The sequence below is a fragment of the Apium graveolens genome, chromosome 4 (genome assembly GCF_009905375.1).
Source record: "Apium graveolens cultivar Ventura chromosome 4, ASM990537v1, whole genome shotgun sequence".
NCBI lineage: Eukaryota > Viridiplantae > Streptophyta > Magnoliopsida > Apiales > Apiaceae > Apium > Apium graveolens.
The window spans coordinates 77,638,755-77,652,994 of NC_133650.1; the positions used below are offsets into that span (position 1 = coordinate 77,638,755).

Consider the following 14,240-nt stretch of genomic DNA (forward strand, 5'->3'; position numbering starts at 1 on the left):
CAATGGTGATAACTGTCTTTGTCAAGAACTGGGATTTTTACTCCAATATCCTTCTTACTCATCTTTGTTAGTTTCCAAGATTTTTAAACTCTTTGTGTGTCAAGAGCTTGCTCTGATACCAATTGTTATTCCTAATGAACTAACAATGAGATTTACAGAAGGGGGGTTGAATGTAAATCTCAAAACTTTTTCAAGTTTTGAGCAGTTTCAAAGGCTATGTGTTTAAGATAAACAAGTGTATGAATTGCTTTAAGCTAATACTGACAGATATATATTCAAACACTAATGTAAAGAACACAACAGACCTTAAAAACTTTTCTGGTGGATTGTTGTTCCACCAGAGATGGTATTTCAGAAAATCTGTGATTCAAGAAGTTGATCACAGCTGCGTCCTAGTACAAACTAGATAATTTTTCTCTCAAGATTTTTCTAAGCAGCTCTGGAAAAATTCACCTCTAATTACTAGCTGCTACTTGGTTTATATATCACCAAGTTTACAAGTGAAGACAAAGATAAAAAGTACAATAATAAAATAAAATCTCCACTTGTTTCTTCTCCATTTTACTCCAGTGCATTGTTGACTATTGCCTCTTTATACTAGAGTAGAACGGCTGCTTTTTCTGATGTTCCTGAAATAGGCTACCACATCTCAGTTGTCTCTGTCAACCCATGTGCCTCTGTTTGTAGGTACAACTACCACTTGTCAACTGCTATTTAACAGAACATCCGTTGAAGCCTTCATCCGTTGATGGCTTTATCCGTTGATGTGTTAGCAGTTGAAGCTCTATCCGTTGATGCACTCATCCGTTGAAGGATGTTATCCGTTGAAGCTTTAAAGACATCCGTTGAAGCTTTGTTTCTCATCCGTTGAAGGTCTTTAAGTTATCCGTTGACATCATTTCATTTATACAAAATTACAAGGCATGAAATACTTACAATTGGCCTTCCTATCTGTATATCCTCTAGTAGTCAACATGACTTATAATTTCCCTCAACATTTAAGAATTTATATCTCAAATTCAGAGACTGAAATGTGCTACAACACTAGACTTATTTCTAAGTAAAGCTACACCATCAACGGATAGCCAAAATGGTCTTATCTGTTGAGGCTGCAAACACTAGATTTCTACTTAAGTGTTTTGTTAAACATATCATCAAACTAATGCACATATATTCCTAACACTAAGGTCTTTTTTCTAGTAGTGACAATCAAAGAAGCTTTAAATGATGAGTGTATCAAATGTGTAAGTCTTTAAATGGTGAGTAAACAAATGGGCATGACCTCTCCTTATCAAATCAAGCTTTTCAAGGTTCTGAATATAATTTGCAAGAGATTCGTTATATTTAATGTGCTAGAGATATAATTCCAATTGCATCTGAATTGTTAATATACACTGGTAGTTTGTTAGAGAGAGAAAAGACATGTAGCACTCTTAGAACCATTCATTTTGATTTGACAACTTGAAAATTCAAGGCAACTTGCGTCCCTGGGTACTTCACATTTTCATGACTTGCGAGTACTAGAGTGTTTGCCTTAAGATTTTTCTGAATGTTAATGTAAATGGCGACTAGAGTGCTTCCCTTCATTTTAACTGGTGACTAGAAGGTTTCCTAGTGTGGCCATGGACTGATTATGTAGATGACGAGTACAAGGAGACATAGAAATGTTAACTTGCGACCTATAATCTCCTTATAGGGCTGAATTGCGACCTATACTCTTGGAATGCTCTTTTGTGGGCCATAGAGAAAATGGGGGCTTGATTCCCTCTCTACCTCATTGTTTCTTGCGACCATGAAGTAGTAGTATAGCTAGGTAGTTTATTTTACCTTAGAAAATAATCAAACCATGCTAAATGACTCCTAAGGGCCCCATAAGCACATGGGCTGATTTCTCTTTCCTTCTCATTTTAGGTTGCGACCAAGAGTACTAGGATGGCTAGAAGAGTTATTTTTCCTTGGAAAATAATCACATAAATCTAAACAAACTCTTACTAGCGACTAGGGTACATTTCATGCATTTTGAATTTCTTTTTGCTCTTATTTATACCCCGATACTTCTGCTAAGTCAAGACCAGTTCTTGTACTGATATATTGAACTATATTTCCAGGATATTGCTTCTGATAATCAATATATTGATCATGGTGACTCTTACTAAAAGGTAGTGATCACTTTGACTTAGATTTTGTAGAGCATTGCAATCCCAAAGTTGTCATGTCTTCAAGTCTTCACTCTTAAGTCTTCGTATGAACCATAAAACCTGTATTCCCAGATACGAATCCTCACTTGACAATCTTCCTAATGATAGTATTCAGTTTTCTTTCATGAATCACTGACACCTAGTGTAATGGTCTGGTTCACAGGTGACTAGTTCCACTCTCAGGCCTTCTTACTATAATCTTCTCAAATCATTGTCAAGTCTTCTACCAGATACAAACAACTTCACATAAAATCCTTGAGGTCTTCACACGGATTCTGATAACTACTTCGAATGACTCCAACTTTATTCCTCTATTTCCTGAACATGTAATGAACTTCATTCGGATCACTATTGATGTCTTCTTCACTGTAGCTACCAAAATCATCATGTATATGCCCAATAAATAATCTGTACTGATTCTAGTGGAATATAGATTATTTTAAAGTCCTTTGTTCTATATTAAGTTATCTAAACCAGTATTGTTGAGTTATACATATAGCTTCACTCTTGCTCAACAATAAATTTCCCGTGTCATTAAGAGAGGAGTTATGGCAATAAAAAAAGGTGGCAACGAATAAACGTAGGTGCTCAGAAATTTGGAGCGGTTTATAATGAGGCTTAATGAACATCCAGGTAATTGAGAAAGATTGTGATTACCAGTTAACTAATTTTATGACGAAGTCTAACTTTGAGCTTCATTAGTGTGAGCTTCATAGACATTCCAAGTGGAGACCTCCTCCCACTAGTCCAAATTCTAAAAGAACTAAATTAAGTACTTCTGAAGCTTACTCACCAGAAGGAAATAATGATACACCAATATCTGATGAATTTGAACCAGTTCGTGCTGAAGGTACAAAAGCAACGAGGCAGAAGGGAAAGGGGAAAATCACAGCTACACAAGTTTCAAATACAAGAAGAATGGATATAATGGAATCGATAAACAAAATTCGACTAAAGGAGCTTGTGGTGAAACAAAGTGAGATGGATTTACAAGTGATTATGACACATACTACTAAAATGAATGACCCTTAGTGAAGGGCTCATGCTAAACTGCTTGAGAAAATTATGGTAAGAAACTAGCTAGTATTTGTGTTTTCTTGTTTATAAACTAACTGTTTGAAGCTAGTGTTTGTTTTTATCTGTTTGTAAACTAGTCGTTGGAATATATTCTTTTTTACCATTTATATAAACTAGATGTTTTAGTTCTTTCAATTCAAATCAATCACTAACATGAATCAAACACCCACATTAGAAACTTTTGCTAAAGAATTCACTAAAGAATTCATTGAGGAGTTCTACGATGATGCTACACACAATCGTCGGCTCGAGCTTTTTCTGAAAATATATGGACAAAGCTCAACAACATCCATGTCGTGTTAAAGTATTTACAGAAATCGTGAAGCAGGACATCAACATCTAGTGAATAATTATTGTTCACCTGAATACAGTATATCCAGAAAATATATTTTAACGAAGATTCTGAATGGGAAGACATGTCTTTCTTTGTATTGTGGATGTTGTTTCAAATTTTGATCCATACTTTCAACAGAGGATTGATACAGTGGAAAAGAAGGTTTATCACCTTTACAAAAATGCACTACAACAATGTGTATGTTGGCATACGGTGTCTCTGCTAATGCCGTTGATGACTATATTCGTATTGGAGAGAGCATTGCAGTTGAATGCTAGATAAAATTAATCCCACTGTATGTATGATATTTGAGGGTTGATAGAGTATATATTTATATATATATTATATGATTTTATTCCTCATACTTGTTATATTTTGTATTAATTTGGATTTTTATTAATTAAATTTTTAACATTTTATTGTAGGAAAAAGTGAAATCCAAAACTTGGATGGAATGGAGAACAAGATCTTAATTTGGAGATATATTATAAGAAAATTTGGATTTGTTGGACCACACGCGCATACTTTACTGTTTGGGACATATCTTGAGTTCCATAAGTCAGAATTGGATGATTTAACAGCCCACGTGAAGATAACGGAATTATCTCTCATTATAAAGTGATCCAAGTATCAAATTACAATTGTAGCGGCCCGTAATTACTGAAGAAAAGTCAACTTCGAAATTTCCTTAAAAAAACAGAATCAGTTTGGGAAGCAACTTGTATATCTTTATTATAAACAAACAGTGATATATATACATACACAGAGACATATATAGAGAGGGACGGAGATTACTTTTCTTTATTATGTATTTTGTTAATCTAGTTATGAGTGAGTAGATTTTTAATCTAGGGTTAAGTTGAATCCTGGTTATGATTGATGTATGATTTTTCCAATTTCCCCAATTTAGTTATATTACATGCTCTTGCTTATTAAGTTGTGCTTAACAAAAAAGTATATGTCAGACATGATTATGTTTATTGTTTGAACCCAATATCTATTTATCAACGAAAGTTCGACTTGGGTGGTTGTGATTTATCCAATAAGGACATGAACTTCTCTATGAAAATAGGTAGAACGGATTGTTAGAAAGTTTGGATGTTATGTTAATGTCTCTAAATTTCATGATACCATGATAATAGGCTTGATTATATTTTAGGGAATCCATTAATACTCGAGAGAGGTTATTGGTATTTTATAGGGCGCGTCCTACCTCTTGAGTAGTATATGTTTGATAAAAAATCATAATTGTATTGATTCATGCTAGTGGAGATACTTGAATCTAGATGTTTTAAGTTATTTGATTACTACAATGTAGTTGCTTTAGTATAATTTTAGTAATTGAATCAACAATTACTAGTGATTGATACATTTGTCTCTGTGGGATCGACTATGATTTACCCTACTACATCGTTCAAGAGATTTGTTAGGAATTATTATTTGATAGTCATGCGATAGCCTTGTCAAATTGAATACTTACGAAATCTGATCTCAAATTTTGTGCAATGTATATTACATATGGACGAAGCTCGTGGCTTTTCAAGTATGATGGGAAGTATTGATTGCATGCACTGGTAATGGAAACAATCATCCAAAATTATGGAAGGAAATGTTCATGAGTGATCAAAAAGGAATTACAACAATTATACTAGAAGCAGTTGCTTTAACTGATACATGGATATGGCATGCAATTTTGGAGCTGTTGGATCAAATAATGACATAAATGTCTTAGATCGGTCCCCGACATTTGATGATGTGCTACAAGATCGTGCTCCAAAGGTAAATTATACGGTCAATAGAAATAATTATATTATGGGATATTACTTAACAAATGGAATCTATGCTGAATGGTCAACATTCGTTAAGACGATACCTCATCCACATTGTGAGAAGAAAAATTATTTTCAAATTATCAAGAAAGTCAACGAAAAGACATTGAACGAGCGTTTGGTGTGTTACAGTCCTATTTCCCAATTGTATATTATCCGACTCATTTTTGGGATAAAGGAGATCTTGAGAGAATTATGAGATCATACATCATAATACATAATATGATTGTTGAAGACGAGAGAGACACATACGTCACTCAATTTGGTCAACTACCAACCTATGATGATACAATAAATGGCTTACTGGAACGAAATATAGGGAAAGAACCTTTTGTCCCGGATGAAACATATATTCCAAATAGTATGCAAATGTGTGACAGACAGACACATCTCCATCTAAAAAATAACCTGGTTGAGTACATCTCACAATTTCATAATAATCGTTGTTTTAAAAAAAATTATAATGTTTAAATTTATGTATTTCTATTTCATTTTGTAAAAATAGATATATTTTAATTACGTTTTTATGTCTTATTTAATTAAAATATTTAAAATTTTAATCAGTTTTATATGATTATAATAATTAAAAAAAAATATTTAATTTAAAATTTTAAGCTACTACAATCTAGTTATATTTGCAGTTTGAATAAATAAGTTTACTAATGGAGTAAATAAACTAGTGCATAATTGAGTTATTACAATCAACTGGGGGACTTCAAAATACTATAATTTTTTTTGAAAGGTGTGCTAACTGACCCTGCATTGGAGACATGAATCTACTTCATTTCCTTGGGCTACATTTACTTTTGTGGAGTAAACAGCGGGGTTAGGAAATTTTAAAACCAGCACTATGGTTGTGGTTGCTCTTATCTACACCATCAACATGAACATGAACACAAGACATATTTAACTATATTATATTGTTCTTTCTTTAACTTTTCTAACAAACACAAACACGATGTTTGAATTGAAGAATAATAAATAATATATATATATATGTGTGTGTGTGTGTGTGTGTGTTTGTGTGTGTGTGTATAAACTTACGAGAGATAAACTAAGGATAAAAAATCCAACTAAGCTACCCTTTCAACGTTGCAGCATTAATGAGCTGCATATGAAACCGGACCATTTTCTTCTTATTAATTATATATTAGTCATTTTCTTACTTGTCACCGTTACAATTTTGAATTTTTAATTTCAAGATCCTCCTAATCTCATAATCATATCTTATATATTTTATTAATTTCATCTACTTATTCATGTATCCTCTCTACAGTTTATGCCCCATCGACGATGATGAATGACGTATACCGGATTTTAGAATTTTTTATTGTTTTTTGTATGAAGATGATGTAGTTTGTTGTCCCTTACGTAATTTTTACTTCATTTCAGGGGACGAACTGGCATCTATTTTCATCTGAAATATGAATTCAGGTTTGTTTATACTTAAAAATCATGCATGTGTTCCTAAAAATATATATTTACACATATTTCATCAACAGTTTATTCTTTTGTAGGTAATAAACCCAAGAATAGAAGACAACATAGGTTATTTAGTAGGAATGAGAACATTAGATCTCATACCTCTAGGTTTCCACCAACTCCTAATTCTACACAATCAAATATATGTAAGAGATTAACTTGTTTTATAAACTTTTTATACAAGTATTGATTTATTCAATAATTGATTTAATATTAGTATTTATATATAAAATCAAAAAAGTGTAGTTAATACTCTAGAATTTAATGGTGGTGGATCCACTTCTGAGTCATCTCCTTTGAAAGCAACATTAGAAAGTTTTAGAATTACTTTATTACCTTCTACATAACATGGTATAGTACTATGTAACATCTCTCATGTAATGTGTTCCATAAAATAAGCTATAGTATCCTATATGCCCAGCAATGTAGGCGAAGGAAACCAATATCTAGTTCATCAAATATTATGGAAGAAAGTTCATCCAGTGGTTTGAAGAAGAAGGGTAAGTCTCCCATTGAAATTCAACATTGGAATTTATATGAAGAAGAATACAACAGTGAATCAAATCAATTGATCGAAGATTATTATGATCATCTAGGTAATGGCGGTCATACTTGGTTTCTTCACATGTTAATTAAATGGTTTTAACACCTTCCAGAATTGATTAAACTAACAATATTGTAACTTTTCAGAAGAGTCTAATAAGAGATGGTATTGACCATCACGATCTTTCTGACAGTGACGAATGTCTGTGTATAGGCAACCATATCTTTGTTGATATTGTATCGCAATATGATACCTTCCTTATTATGTTAAAGTTTGTTACATTATGTGTAGTTCAATTTTTTACCAATGATGTTAAAGATGAACTATATGTTGATAGCTCGAAATGTGAGCATATTGCTCCAGCTTTCAAACTTATAAAAATAATGTGATGGTCATACATAATCGCACATAAGATAATATAATAAGACTACTTGGAGACTTTCTGTAGTTGCAAATGCACACCAATTACCAACACTAAGTCCTAATCACAATTAGACCCTACAAAATTTTAAACCACTAAAGTAACATTTTGAAACCACTAATTCATCATAATGACTTTGGTTGTTCATTTTATCTTTTCCGTTTCCGTTTAGGACATGAGACGTGGTACACAATAGTTACATTTTTGACTAAATATGAAGGGAACTTTAATTTTACTTTAATTTTTTAATAAGGCTAATAAAATATTTGTATTAATCAGTTGTAAAATAATGGTTAGGTTTTTTAATGTATAGCAATATTAAAGATTAATAGGTTCACATGACTGATTAATTATATCTTTTTTTGTCACCGGGGAGATTAATTATAAAAGTTAAATAAATATTGCAATAGAAACCTGTAATGTAATCATAGTAAACATACTCTTTAATTCGGTGTCATTTAATATAATTTGACTCTATTTTTTAAAGGCTTTATTTAAATTTGACACTCCCAATATGAATAGGACACTAAAGCACGATATATATACACACACAAAAAAAAACCCGCAATACATCAGCAATTTGTGACCCTTTTGTTACGTTTATGTATACTCACGCAGGAAACGAATGCCAAACTTTAAGCGCCAATAACCAATTTCTATGTTCTTATTGTTAGTTGAAATGCCATTTATGAAGTACAAATTTATGTCACCCTTCGTCCGCTTGAATGGCTTGAGACTAGGAATATATATATATATATATATATATATATATATATATATAAAGTATATAGTTTAACTTACCATTTTCCACTAATGAAAGCGATTAGTGATCGTCCTAACAATAGTTAACACAAATAATCATCCATACTACTTCGGTCTTTATCCTGAATGCGTACTTATGTATACACTAGATTTTTCCATTTATCTCTGAAATTGCCTAGCCAAGTGAAGCCAAAGAAGAAAATAAATAGTATTTGAAGTTAACTGTTAGACACGTTAACAATGAGACATTTGTTAGAACAATTTAACTCTCTCTGTTATTGCACATGTCGCCCCATAAAAGTAAGTACTAAATATTTTTACAACATTGTCTTTCTCCAGAAAATCAGGGTAAACCAAACATTTCGATCATCCAAAAAATTTTAAAACCCAACAATATATTCAAACCATTCACATTTTATGAAAGTAAGAAATGATGTTAAAAGTAGAACAAGTGAATATAGTACATAAACCACGTAGTTATTAGCATTCCCCAAATGATAGTTCAAAATATTACATATTTTAAATAGAAACCACAAACACTGCATAGTTCAAAGCAAACTTAATTAAATGAAATTAAACTTTAAATAGATAACTGAAGAAAAAATTTATACCAGTCTTAAAACTCTCCGTTCATGGCCTTCCTGATTTCACTGTGATCAATGTAAAAGAGCCTAACTTCTTTCATGAGGATCAGTTGTTATGCAGAAAATTGCATGTTAAACTCTTCCTTCTGTTTGGTCATCTGTGCCGTGAAATGCATGTGAAATGTAGTGGGAACTTCTACCATTTTTGCTACATCGGCGAGGTCGACATTGAGATTAGTCATGCTTTTTTATCCTTTCCAATTTTAGGAAACTACGATCCTGATAACCGCCCACGTCGTACTCATCAAAATCGCTAGTACTGGAAGAAGAAAGTATTGTTAATGATGTGCTGCACCAAAGTGAAATCATGACTGGATTACAAATTTTATAGTCAAAATAAGGAATTTATAATGATAGACCAAAATGACATGCACATGAAGTTATGCTATAATGACATCATAGTATAATTATGAATGGATCTATATATTTGTTGATTGGAATTTATGACACTTTATAACGCTCCGTTAAGTTTTGAATTGGTATTTTTGTACTCAAGTTTTTGGTGTTTTCTAGTGTTTTTGCATTTCAGGCATTAATCTGGAATTCAGGTGAATTAGCATTGATTTGATGCTAATATGGTCTTAGGATGGTGTCCAAAGAATAAAAGCTCGTGAAGACCAACTCATTGCAGCAAGAAAAGAAGAAAAATAAGTTTTTTCCAGAAGATCGGCACGCCAGCGCTGACATAGCGCGCGACCACGCCCGAGGAACAGAAACACAGCGCGCCCGCGCTGGTCAAGCGCGCGCCCATACCAGGTCGTGAATTCAGAATCCTAATTCTTGTGGGATTTTGATTGGATGGACTTCTTCTATGCATGGGCTGCTATATATACGTAAATAAAGGTCATTTTTCAGGAGGAGATGTACCACAGCTAAGGAGAAGGCGTAAGAAGACCGTATAGCACAATCCGACGAAGGCGAAGAAGATCTAGTTTTATACTTGTGATTCTTTGTTCTAAGTTATAACTTTGGATGCTAGTTTTCTTATTCGTGAATCTATACTCTTGTTTCGTACTTGGTTTATTATTTATTCAGTATAAAGACTACATTTATTATACCATGCTTTCATCGGAACCCACATTGATGATGAGTCCGAATAAGGGCGAATCGCTATCGTGGGGTTCTAGCGGATTTATTTATGGATTTCTTTAGTTAATTTATTTCGGTTCCTTAGTGTGTGGTGATTGTATGATAACCTAGTATTGGTTGTGCTTATTCGTCTTATAAGCATCGCGAACTTATGAGATAGTGTTTTAATCTTTAATGAAGCAACAGTGAATTTAAGGATTTAGAACTTATCATGCTAGCATAGGTTCATGTGTTATTATAATGAATAATTCATAGGTAATTTTAACCATCTTACTTGCCCTATGTAATCATGATAGATAACTTGTGCATTAAGCCGTTATGTTGTCAAATTCTATAGGCATATAGGGTCTCAATATAATTGGTGTCTATTCAGCTTCTATCTCTTTTGTGGATGTCTGGTAGTATGTTATCCGTGCAATGAAAGTTGGCGTTTAGCAGTTTCGTGTTATCTGATTAGTGTCATCAGCATTACATTCTAAGGTTAAGAACAAAAATACTATTGAATGAAGTATTTGCTGAAGTTAGAATCCCATGTTTGTGTTATATATTATTCAACTCTCTTTAATCTCTTAGTTAAAGTTTTCTAGTATAATTCTCAGTAGTTAATCGTAGTATAATCAAAATACAAATTTTTATTCATCTTAGCATTGAATAATAGCCATATCATTATTGCATAAGTGCATAAATCACAAAGTTAACCTAAAACAGTCTCTGTGGGAACGAACTAGAAATAATTCTATATTACTTACGAATGCGTATACTTGCGTGAATTATTAGCGCATGTTAGCGACGAACAAGTTTTTGGCACCGCTGCCGGGGACACGGTGTTAACTTTTAGTTTATGTGTTTATCATCAGTGATTGTTAAAGTTCATTGACTCGGACATTGTTACTTACCTACTCTTTTCCTTGTCGTGTTTCAGGTACTCTAGCGAGCGTGTATGCATACGCGTTCGCGGGCTCGTAAGAGAACTCTGGATCAAGCCAAGAAAGAAGTTGTAGTGATTCGAAGGGAAGTTTTTGAGGACGAAGAGAAAGTAGAAGAAGAAGAAAAGACAGTCGAGGAACCAGCGTTAGTAGTGATGGGAGATCAAGTAGAAATTCATAAGGCTTTGATGGACTATTCTCAACCTAAGATCAATGATATTTAGTCAAGCATCATCAGACCATCCATCTTAGCTAACACTTTTGAGATCAAGTCGAGCACGATTCAGATGATATATAACTCAGTTCAGTTTGGGGGTTCTCTTAAAGAAGATCCCAACATGTATATCAGGGATTTCATCGAGATCTGCGACACTTTCAAGTTCAATGGGGTGACTGAAGATGCTAGCAAGCTGCAACTCTTCCCATTCTCTCTGATGGATAAAGAAAAGTGCTGGTTGCATTCTCTAGCACCAGGGTCTATCACGAAATGGGAGGATCTTTCTCAAAAGTTTCTCACTAAATTCTTTCCTATGGTGAACAATGCTGCAATCAGGAATGCTCTTACTCAGTTTGCACAGCAAACTGGAGAATCTCTGTGTGAGGCTTGAGATCGATATAAGGAGATGCTAAGGAAGTGCCCACAACATGGCATGCCTGATTGGATGATTATAAACTGTTTCTACCATGGTTTAGGTGCACAGTCTAGACCTATGCTCGATGCAGCATCTGGTGGAGCCTTATGGGCCAAAAGCTATAATGAAGCTTATGAGTTGATTGAGCTCATAGAAGCTAATGAATACCAGAATCCTATACAAAGAATGTTGCATGGCCAGGTATCAGGAATTCTGAAAGTGGATACAGCTACTACTATAGCTGCTCAACTTCAAGCTTTGACGATGAAAGTGGACTATTTGGCCAATTATGGAGTTAATCAAATCACTAGTGTTTGTGAACTTTGTGCTGGGGCACATGAAACTGAGCAGTGTGCTATTTCTAGAAAATCAGCTCATTTTGTGAGCAACTTTCATAGATCACAGCAGCAAGCTCCAGCCACTTATCATCCCAATAACCGCAATCATCCTAACTTCAGCTGGAGCAACAATCAGAATGTGGTGTAACAACCTTATCAACCATACACAACAAACCAGTATAACCTTCCTGGTTTTCAACAACCGCAATATGCCCCTAGGCAACAACTTCAACTTTAGCAGTTACCGCTAGCTAATGAAAAATCTGAATTGGAGGAGTTGAGGCTCATGTGCAAGAGCCAAGCTGTTTTTATCAAGACCTTGGAGAATCAGATTGGGCATATTGCTAATGCATTATTGAATCATCAACCTGGAATGCTTCCAAGCGATACTGAAGTGCCAAGAAAGAAGGAAGCTAAGGAGCATGTTAAGGTAATTACATTGAGGTCTGGTAAGGTTGCAAATCCTGAAAAAGCTAAGACTCCAGAATCTAAAGTTGAGGCTGAAGAAGAAGAAGTGACGAAGGAAGCAGAAGTGGAACCAAGGAAGATTACTGTTGAGCACACTCCTCCTGAGGGTAATACAAGGGAGAAACATATCTATTCTCCACCTCCTTTTCCTAAGAGGTTGTAGAAGAAAAGGATGGATAAGCAGTTTGTGAAGTTTCTGGAGGTGTTCAAGAAACTTCACATCAACATACCTTTCACTGAAGCTCTTAAACAAATGCCTAGCTACGCGAAGTTTATGAAAGGAATTCTCTCTAGGAAGGTGAAGATTGTTGACTTAGAGATCGTTGCTCTCACGGAGGAATGCAGTACTGTGTTGTAACAGAAATTACCTCTGAAGCTTAAAGATCCTGGGAGCTTCACTATTCCTTGCATCATTGGAAAAGTGTCATTTGACAAATGGTTATGTGACTCCGAAGCTAGCATCAATTTGATGCCTCTGTCAATCTTCAAGAAGTTGAACTTACCTGATCCTAAACCTATTTACATGACTTTATAGTTGGCGGATCGTTCTATTACGTATCCGCGAGGTATTGTGGAGGATGTCTTGGTCAAGGTGGATAAACTCATCTTTCCTGCTAATTTTGTAACTCTTGATTTCAAGGAGGATAAGAAGATTCCCATAATCTTGGGAAGACCTTTCTTGGCTACTGGCCGAACCTTGATAGATGTGCAGAAAGGTGAGCTCACCATGCGAGTGTTGGATCAGGATGTAACTTTTAATGTATTCAATGTTATGAAATTCACTACGAAAAATGAGGAGTGTTTTAAGGTGGAGATGGTCGATTATGTGATTAATTATGAACTTCATCGATTGCTAGGGTCCGATGCCTTAAAAAAGGCCTTGTTGGGGAATTCCGATAGTGAAGATGACGAAGGTGAAGAGCACTTGCAATATTTGAATGCTTCTCCTTGGAAGCGAAAGATGGATATGCCTTTTTGAATCTCTTGGATTGGAGGAGCTGAAAAGTTCTCCAAAGCGCCTCAAGCCATCTATTGAGGAAGCTCCTACGCTTGAGCTTAAGATTTTACCTGAACATTTAAGGTATGCATTTTTAGGTGATGCATCTACTTTGCCTATTATTATTGCATCTGACCTTTCAGGTAGCGACGAGGAGAAGCTTTTGAGAATTCGTAGAGAATTCAAATCGGCAATTGGTTGGACTGTAGTAGATATTTTAGGGAATCAACCCTTCTTATTGCATGCACAAAATTCTGCTAGAGGAAGGAAGCAAGCCTACTATTGAGCAACAGAGAAGGCTAAATCCGATCATGAAAGAGGTTTTGAAGAAGGAAATCCTCAAGTGGCTAGATTCAGGGATCATCTATCATATTTCTGACAGTTCATGGGTGAGCCCAGTTCAGTGTGTGCTAAAGAAATGTGGTATCATTGTGGTAGCAAATGAGAAGAATGAGCTTATTCCTACACGAACAGTCACGGGGTGGAGAGTTTGCATAGA

The 14,240-nt window shown here is 34.5% G+C and overlaps 1 non-coding gene across 1 annotated transcript; it reads right to left on the minus strand.

The window, feature by feature from the left end:
- Positions 1–11,851: 11,851 nt before the first annotated feature.
- Positions 11,852–11,958, minus strand: LOC141722837 (small nucleolar RNA R71). Its single transcript, XR_012575836.1, has one exon. It is a non-coding gene; the product is annotated as a small nucleolar RNA R71 (small nucleolar RNA).
- Between the last annotated feature and the right edge of the window lie 2,282 nt (positions 11,959–14,240).